Consider the following 10136-nt stretch of genomic DNA (forward strand, 5'->3'; position numbering starts at 1 on the left):
TCTCTGCCAGCAACACTCTATGTCTTCAACGGCTTAGCTTGTTATTGAAGTGTGCGTGCAGCATTTGTTATATTTTCCAACCAGACGGCTGCAGGCTCCGTGACAGGTGGTTGTTATCAAAATATCTCAATGGGCATACACAAGTTTTGCCTTTATTTCACATTTGTTTCATTAGAAAATATAATTATGATGGGCATTGAGTGTAGTTTATGTGGTTTATATGGTTTATGGTGACCATGCATATTTCGTTTACCCACACTCGGCCCAGCAATGAGATACTCTAAAATAATACTTCACGTTTACTCAAAGATGCCTTATCATTTAAAGTAATTTAAACTATGCGTACTTTGTGTGGATAGAAGATTGTTACATTACAAAATACTATGTACACCATATAACCAAGACAAAAATTCAGCGAGGCTTCTTTGAGGTTACTCAATATCAGGAATGTGCAGAGATAGACCCCAGTGAAGAAGCATCAGAGCCTGAAAACAATTGTCAAATGACCCGAGAGCAAAGATTGTTCAACATCATGGTTTAGGAGCAGGATACAAAAGCTAGGTCAGAGATTTCAGCTGTCAGGTTCCCCTCTGAGGAACATAGTGAGGAAATGGAAGACCACAGGCACAGTTCTAATTAAGGCCCGCAGTGGTAGGCCAAGAAAAATCTCAGACAAGCAGAGGCGAACGATGGTGAGAACTGTCAAACTCAACCCACAGACCAGCTACAAAGACCTAAAACATGATCTTGCTGCCGATGGAGTCACACTGCATCGTTCAACTATTCAGCTATTCTGGGAGAGTCATGCGGAAGAAGCCTTTTCTGCACACATGCCACAAACGGAATAGCTTTAGGTATGCTAAAGCACATTTGGACAAGCCAGCTTCATTTTGGAATAATGTGCTGTGGACTAAACTAAAATGGAGTTATATACTTGTTAGTGTAAAGAGAGCTGCTCACACGGCAGCCTTTCAGGGATTATGTCACATACAGCAGAGTGCCATAATGCTGGCCATTGATATTGACTGATTGATTTGATCACTGGTTACCCCAATTGTGAGCAATGAGGGGAAGATTATGTAACAAACATTATCACAGTCAGTCAAAATGACGCACACTAATCTGTGATGGTGTGTTACCATACAGTCTCTGCTCTTATATAACATCTCATCTCAGTTGATGAGGAACAAAGGTGCAGAATTGAACAAGAGGACAGGGCAGGACTTCCTTCATTTACACGCATATTATCTTTGCACACACACTTTGTGCATCTCATAGTATACAATAACACAACTAAGGTATTTCATAGGGCCAACTCATAGAACAGAGGTCAAACATTTGTATTGTGTTTTCTTACAGGTTTGATCTTAGCATTACCTTGATCCCCAGATCACGCCTTCTTTCTCTAAGTATTACCTGTCTTAATTTCTAAGTCTATGTGAGCTTTGACACAGATTTGGGAGATTCTTCTACTGTGGTAGCCATTAGCTCACTGGCAGTTTCATCTCACTGCTCTGCTCTTCCAGGATGTTTCTCTCACTCTGCGTCAGCACCCTGCTGCTCAAAGGTGAGACAAGCACTTTCGTTTAAGGAAAACACACACAGAAATGCACACACACAGTTTGTAAGTTTACAGGAGAATGTGCAAAACTGGGGCCTCTTTTCTTTGTGTTTTGGAAAGGTGTAAAACAATTTCTGTTCAGATGGAATTGCAAAAACACATTACAATAGTATTACAGTACCTACCATGTCAGTAGTTGGTGGTAACTTTTGCAAAAAACACCCCAAAAACTGCATTACACAAGTATGAATTCTAAATAGCGTTTTTATTCATGTGAGCATAAAAGTCTGCGGGTCGTTGCAGTCACTGCGGTTGCTGAAGAAGATAACAAACGTACATTTTGATGAGCACACAAATGTGTGTACAGCAATGTCCTTTGTTTTCACAGACAATGTTGTTTTTAACAACTTTTACATTTAGTCATGTTTTTCAATGTTTTCAGGCTCCAAAATTCCATTGTCCAATTGACAGCAGTTTGTCAGTTTGTAAATGTCAAAAAGAGTACGAAGATGCAAAATTGAACAATAATCCAGTAATTTAATTTGGCTGATCATAATGATACAATTCAAACTGTGTGTGTAATTTATAAAGTTTGTGTTTGTTGATCTTGATTGATTGATTTTGAGGGTTTTAATGGTGTCCAATTTAGAAAACTGAATGACTCATGGGGCTCTATTTTCGTAAACCAGGCGCAAGCGCGGCACACATACCCTGAGCCGCACCAACAGCCGGCAGTCTGGCACTGCACACCACATCCACGCCTCCATCCCTCTCACTGGCGCAAGTGGCAAAGAGGGAGAAAGTTACATTAAACACAGCAGCAGGCTAATCCAAGCATCTTGCTTGTGATCCACCTGCATTCATGCTGTTTCATCGCCAAATACTAGGACCTTTGATGGTATATCCTTGGTAGCTCCTTCTCATCCTCCTTGAGAAAAATGAACAGTAAAAAATATTTATCCTACAACCAGATTTTGACATTATATGACCAACATTATATTGGCTCAAACAACATGTTGGCTCATTTGCCTACTAAAAGTGATTGGACGATCGGGATTGGATGAGAGGAGGGAGGGGCACACAGTCACAGAGATGCGCGATGAGTGTTTTTTCTGCCCCCCCCCACCCCAGTGTAGAGCCGGCCACGGTTGGAATCATCAATCACTTTCAGCTGCCGTCAGGTTCAGTTGCCATTATGCGTGATGTCTTTGATCAGATGTGATAGGCCAATTAATTGAAAAATGTATTAGTAGCCCAGTTTACCAAATTGGCTGTGCACAGTGGTCCGCTGGCCCAATTACTACTGCGTGGTGTGCACGACACTCTGCCAACCTGCGCCACCTTGCGCTGCGCCACGAAATTAGAGCCCACGATGTCATGACCTGCCAATTTCTGGTACCTTTCTTGACCAAATATACATGGAGCCTATAAAAACACTATTACCCACTTGCACTAAAATTGTCGGCATGCTGTTCAGTAAGAAATAGTAACCGTCATACGTATACACCATGTCAACTGTCACTGGGATGTAGGGTGCCAAGAAATAATCAACAGCTTCTATGTTTTCAAGCAGGGAATTTGACTTCTTGGAAAGACTGAAATAAATACTCTTCAAGATCTCCAACCTAAATTATAACGGTTGATTGCAAGAAAACACTTTATTAAAAATGGAAAGTTACTTCCAAATATTCTTACGACATTTCTCAATGAAAACATTTTCCCTTAGAGAGGGTGGTACAGTCATAAAGATAAGAGAACAAGGTCAAAGTTGCCAGTGATCCAAACCATACAGCCATTTTTTTTCAACATCAGACAAAGATCATAAAACTCTGATAACTATAACAAGAACATATTGTCTCCATTATTAAAACTGTGCATAATAAATGTCAATAATGATAATATAAAAACAATTCATTTGTCCTACCACTCTTTTACTACCCACAATTCCATAGTACTCATAATATTTGGTATTAAAATAAGATCAAGCACATATTGTGCCATCATTATCTGCATTCTGCTGTCTGAGCATATTTCATATGTCACTTGTATGTTGTTGGTCCTGGATAAGATGATGTTGACACACTGGTTCTGTGTTTTTTTTTAAGTAATACTGTAGTTTTATAATTCAAGGTCATACTGTACTACTGTTACCGTCAAGTGGTCATACACTATACCTGAACCAGTTAATGAAACAATAAAAGTAATACTAGTATAATCATTTTTCTACTACAGTATTTTGATCATCTAATGCGGGAAAGACTACTTTAAGAAGAGAAAAATAAGAGCATTTATAATGATACACTTTAATATCTGTGAAATAAACATGTCTATTTATTCTGTAAGTACAGTATGGTGCACAAATACTATATAAACACACCTTGGCATGTTGAGATAGTGATAACAAATGGTAAATCATGGAGTTTGGGGGTTGTGTGGGCAGCCATCTGCAATTAATGTTTCACTCTTTGAGTCACGGCACATTGTCTTTGTAAATGCAGAACATTTGACAGCTGTTGTATTGAATTGGATGTACTCAATCAAGTGTTTGTTGAGTGTATGAACTCAACTTAAACCAACAATAATAATCACATCATCTGTCTTTCTCTACATTTACATTTACCAATTTAAACACACCAACTTTCAGCTGCTCTCTGCACTTCCGGATCTCTTACCCTCGCATCGAACCACACCGTATGTAGGATTGATCAGCCTCTTCTCTCATAGTGCGTCACAGGCATTGAACAGCAGCGTTTTCCGTTGCTCACGCGTGACTTCCTGCTGAACCTGAAAACTCACAAAGCCTGACTGACCTCCCTCTTCAGGCTGATGTCACCAAAGAGAGGATGCTGTAGTGATGTGTAGGAGCACAGGCAGACAACATAGAATTGGATCCTGTATTTGGCATATGTGACAGAAGGCGGTTAATGGCACTAAGTAAGCATGCTCACTGCACCACTTTGACTTTTTCAATACATCACTATGGGTCGATGCAAAGCACATTTTTCAGCCCCATTCCCAGTGTGGCAGCTTTAATGGGGTCCCTGTCTGGCCAGTGTGGGGCTGACCCAGCCAAGCTGTCACCGTGTGCTGCCAGCTAGTGCATACTAATGATTGGATTCAATGGTTTCATAAGCGTCTCCTTGGGTAGCTTATCTCGTCTGTGGGCTGACATCACTGGCAGTCTGCTGCTAAATACTGAGGGTATAGATATGCCAAGGTTTGTAAGGCAATAAAGATGTTGCTGTAGCTTTCTGGTTAAGACCGATAGACTGACTAGATTAAATTAGAAGCAATAGGGTGCCCTTGAGCAAGGCATAAAATTTTCTATGTGCTGGAAAGCTGCCTACTGGTCCAGTCACTGGAAGTGCCATCTCCACCTTTATGAGAGTATGCAGAAATATAATAATATAATAATACATTTTATTTGTTTCAAAATACTCAAAGACACTTTACAGAATAATGGAGTTGAATAAAAGCAAGTAAACAGAGTAAAAGGTACATTAAAATACAACATTCATTCGTTAATACACAGTTAAAACATGAGAAAAAGCGGGATGGGGCACAGCAGTCAGATATAAAAAGTTAGACATTAAAAACAGATTTAAAGAGGTGGGTTTTTAGTTGTTTTTTAAAACTGGGAAGGTCAGGGCAAGCATGGTTCATTTTAACATGTATTCTTATTTTATTTATTATCAGTTTATTATCAGCTTTATGTGGAAAAAGTATATACGTACAGTATGTGCACATATTTTAATTGGGCAACCTTTGTTAATATAGATACGTTTCTACATTGGTCTGGCTTCCTGTCCAATGACACTAAAACAAAGCCTTAGCAATGGCATTTTCCAGCCACATCAGAAGTTGGTCAGTAGCAGACTATTGATCGCACTGTGTAAAGCATAAATCATTAACCTGTGCAATATAGCATGGTGCAACAGGAAAGGAAGTGGAAAAACACCTTGTTGGTGTGAGCTGCACCACATCCCGTTACTATCAAGGGACACCGAAACTAGGTTTGAAATGCAACAACATGTAATTCTCTACCTCGGAATGTTACGTCCCTTGGACTGACAGAGGTGTGTGTTCATTGCGTAGTCTGGAGACTTGTGTGTATGCCTTGTTCCCGGCGGCAGTCCGTGTGTGTTTTCCCAGCTGTACTTCAAGCTCCATAGTACACCCTAATGTGGGATGACCGCTGTTTATTGACACTGGGTCATTGCAGTTCACCTATATCATCGTCATCCTCTGAGAAAGACATGCATAACTAGAAGACCTCCGCCAAGCACCGTAGTTCCCACACATTGTGATTTACATTGTAAATATTACATTTATTTCATCTACATATTTAGATTAAATAAGACAAATTGCTAAAGTTAGCATTATTAGGCCTACCTTTATTTTACTAACATACTTAGATTGCTAATGTTAGCATGTTAGCTTTGCTAGCATACTAACATTAACATAGCATAGTAGTGCCAAGTTTTTATATATGCGTCTAGTTATTATGAAATTGCTAATATTAGCAAGCAAGCAATGCTAACAACAAGCATGATAGTGCTAAGTCTTTATATATAAGTGTCTACCTATGAAAATGGCTAAAAATGCTAGTATGCCAATGTTAACACGGTAGCAATGCTAACATGCTAATTAGAATGATAGCGCTTACATAGTGTTTATATAGGTCTACCCATGAAAGCCAAAATGGCTAAAGCACGGATCTAATGCAATAGGATGAAACAATTTAATGTAATGATGAGATGGATCAATATACACAGAGTATGATCTTTATATGTTTGTGGACATGAATATTTGTATTTTCTTCTATTTACTGTATATCTTTTAATGAACGACAAGCCTGATTGTCTCAGCTCAGTTAACTTACCTCATCATAAAACCTTCTCCAGCAGTCTGCAGACGTCTGCACACTTCCATTTCTACAATCACATCTCTCCAAGTGATTTATTTGCTGGAGCCCTACTTAATTGATTCCATTATTAAAAAACAGCTCCTGGCAAACACTGTCATATGACAGAAAATAAATGACCTTGTTAGATAATCACAACCAGAACATTAATTAGTGTGTATCAGGACAGATTAAATCAATCAATGATTTGTTTTTTCATCTAATTGCATAACAGGTCTTAGTCATGCATGAGCAACCAAACCTTGTAGGTTGTAACAGCAGAGGAGAGTTTCATGCAGAGACAGCTGAGTTTGCTTTCCTCAGTACAAATAATAGCATGATGTCTATGTGGGACGATCACTTACACAACCTTGTGTGCAAACTACACAAAATAATACTTTAGTTCCTACCTAGTCTCTGACAGCTCTAATAGTACTATGTTGTTTTAAAGGTTATTTGTCATAATAATAATAATAATAATAATAATAATACATTTTATTTATCTAAAAACTCAAAGGCACTTTACAATGAAGCAAGCAATGCAATCATCCATCCATCCATCCATTTTCTGTACCGCTTATACTCACAAGTGTCGCAGGGGTGCTCGAGCCTATCCCAGTGTACACCTTGGACAAGCCAATCACAGGGCACATATAGACAAACAACCATTCACACTCACATTCATACCTATGGGCAATTTGGAGTCCCCAGTTAATCTAGCATGTTTTTGGAATGTGGGAGGAAACTAGAGTCCCTGGAGAAAACCCATGCATTGACATAAATTTAGTATCATTACTTCCAAGCTGTCAGACAGGTTGGCGCTAAAGACATCCAGACAGTTTGTCAGCAGTGAAATGGTACAGAGAGGATGGTTAATGAGAGGTTCTCATGTAGATAGAGCAGCCGTAGTCAAGATGATCATCTTGGTCAACAACAATGTTCGATGATCTGATTCATATGAGGCAAGAATAGAAGAAAAGATTTTGGAATAAAAAAATACTACAGCACTGATTGGAGTTTAGCGAGGGCAGGGAGGTCACTTCAGTTTCAGTTCACTTCAGTTCAGTTTTCACTTTTTTTGAATGTGTTACCATGGTAACTCATGGTCTAGGCCTAATTGGCCGATGGGTATTTGACCTAACACTGCAAATAGCCACAAAACCATATGATTTAATTGATAAATATAAAAGATGCATGTTGTCCCCATGGTTAATATATGGATATACAGTAAATCATCTCTCATAGGACAATAAATCACATGTAAATGTGAAATAACTACTGTTTTCCTCACGAATTACAGCGATTTATAATGAAGACAGTCTAATATTTTTCTGTTAAAGATTCCATCCATCCATTTTCTATATCGCTTATCCTCATTGTGGGTGGGGTACACCCTGGACCCTGGACTGATCGCCAGCCAATCACAGGGCACATATAGACAAACAACCATTCACACTCACATTCATACCTATGGACAATTTGGAGTCACCAATTAACCTAGCATGCGTGCGGCCTCTGTTACTTTTTAAAATTCATTCATTCATTTTCTACCGCTTTTTCCTCACGAGGGTCGCGGGGGTGCTGGAGCCTATCCCAGCTGTCTTGGAGCGAGAGGCGGGGTACACCCTGGACTGGTTGCCAGCCAATCACAGGGTACATATAGACAAACAACCATTCACACTCACATTCATACCTATGGACAATTTGGAGTCACCAATTAACCTAGCATGTTTTTGGAATGTGGGAGGAAACCCACGCATGCACGTGGAGAACATGCAAACTCCACACAGAGATGGCCGAGGGTGGAATTGAACCCTGGTCTCCTAGCTGTGAGGTCTGCGTGCTAACCACTCAACCACCGTGCTGCCGTTTTTTAAATTATTGTTAGATTATTTAAAGTTACATTATTCTTGTTTGCCAATGAGTGCTCTTTAAAGGGTTCATTTACTTAATATGTGCTCACGAGGAAAATACAAGACTATATATAGAGGAATATGGTGTTTATGTTTTTAATTAACTTTGATTTCTTGGTTTTGCCTCAACTTATCCTTCTTATCCTCTTCTTTATGCACAACATGTGTGTTTCTCAGAGGAAAGTGTTCACCACACCATAATTTACTGCATGCGGTGCAGATTATTCATGAGATGTTGCAAGCGAAAATCCCAGCAGTAAGGTATGTAACCTCACATATCAATCCTCTTAAACTGATTAAAGCTTTACCAGCTAGGGGTTGTACTCTATCACACAGGTCAGCTGCTCGCTGTTATGCAACAAATTGGGTCCAGTGTATTTTGAAAAGTCTCGCAGTTGTATTAATGATTTTACTATCACTCACTGAACACGAGGGACTTATTTCAGTTGAATGTGCAAATATGCTGAATGTTAAATAATTTGTTAAAAGGTTTAAATTGATGACTTAGTTTTTCAGATTGCTTTACTATTTGGTCCATATTTGCAGCCATCCATCTTCTGTTCTTTCGCCAAGTCAAAGTTAAGTTACGTGGAAGTGGGTCAGACAGAGCCCCACAGCATTGTTCCCTCACACCAGGCATGACATTTATGTGTGTGTGTGTCTGTGTGCTTTTCCCCTAATGCGCTATCATGTAATGTACTATTTGTGGACGTATCCATGGTGATAATGATGTGCAGTCATGGAAAAGAGGTGGACAAACAAGTGGATGCCTCGGTTTGGCACACATGGGTGTGATCTGCTTCCCCTGCCAGTCTATTTGTCCACTGCAACAGGACTAAAGGAGTAGTGGTATATATGAGCACAAGAGAACCAGAATGGACAGACCGGTGCCAAGGCAGAACAGTATACAGCCAGTGCTTATTTATTTTGTTTATGTATTTCATTGATTCATTCATTTTCTACCGCTTATCCTCCCGAGGGTCACGGGGGTGCTGGAGCCTATCCCAGCTGTCTTCGGGCGAGAGGCGGGGTACACCTTGGACTGGTCGCCAGCCAATCACAGGGCACATATAGACAAACAACCATTCACACTCACATTCATACCTATGGACAATTTGGAGTCGCCAATTAACCTAGCATGTTTTTGGAATGTGGGAAGAAACCGGAGCCCCCGGAAAAAACCCACGCATGCCCAGGGAGAACATGCAAAATCTACACAGAGATGGCCGATGGTGGAATTGAACTCGGGTCTCCTAGCTGTGAGGCCTGAGCACTAACAACTCGGGCGCCGTGCAGCCTTCTTTATGTATTTATTTATGTTAATTGTTTCCGCAAAGTAGGATTCAGTATTAATAAATGTAATATTTTTGTAGGTATGGCATAAAAAACTGTTTGCGGTGACTTAAATAAATGTTGTAACACAAATACCAATACACAAAATTCACGGTTCGATTTGATTCCATACGTCTGTGTTACAGTTCAATATTATTAATAAAAAATCGTATTAGACACTCATGTGGCTAACACAAGTCTCTTAACTGTTACAGGCTGATGCTCCACCAGTGCCTTTCACACAGGGATGACACCTATGGGCGTAAGTGGGTCATGAGCTGGGGACCACAAGTCATCAACGTTTAGAGGAGGCATAAATGTTGCCATGTTCTTTCCAGGGGTGGCCTTTCTAGGGTAGTTTCTCTGCAGCCACCTTGAGCTTCGACGGTTAGCCGGTTAGCCGGTTAGCTGGTTAGCCGGTTAGCCG

The sequence above is a fragment of the Doryrhamphus excisus genome, linkage group LG13 (assembly GCF_037039965.1).
Source record: "Doryrhamphus excisus strain RoL-2023G ecotype Guam linkage group LG13, RoL_Dexc_Guam_v1.1, whole genome shotgun sequence".
Taxonomy (NCBI): Eukaryota; Metazoa; Chordata; class Actinopteri; order Syngnathiformes; family Syngnathidae; genus Doryrhamphus; species Doryrhamphus excisus.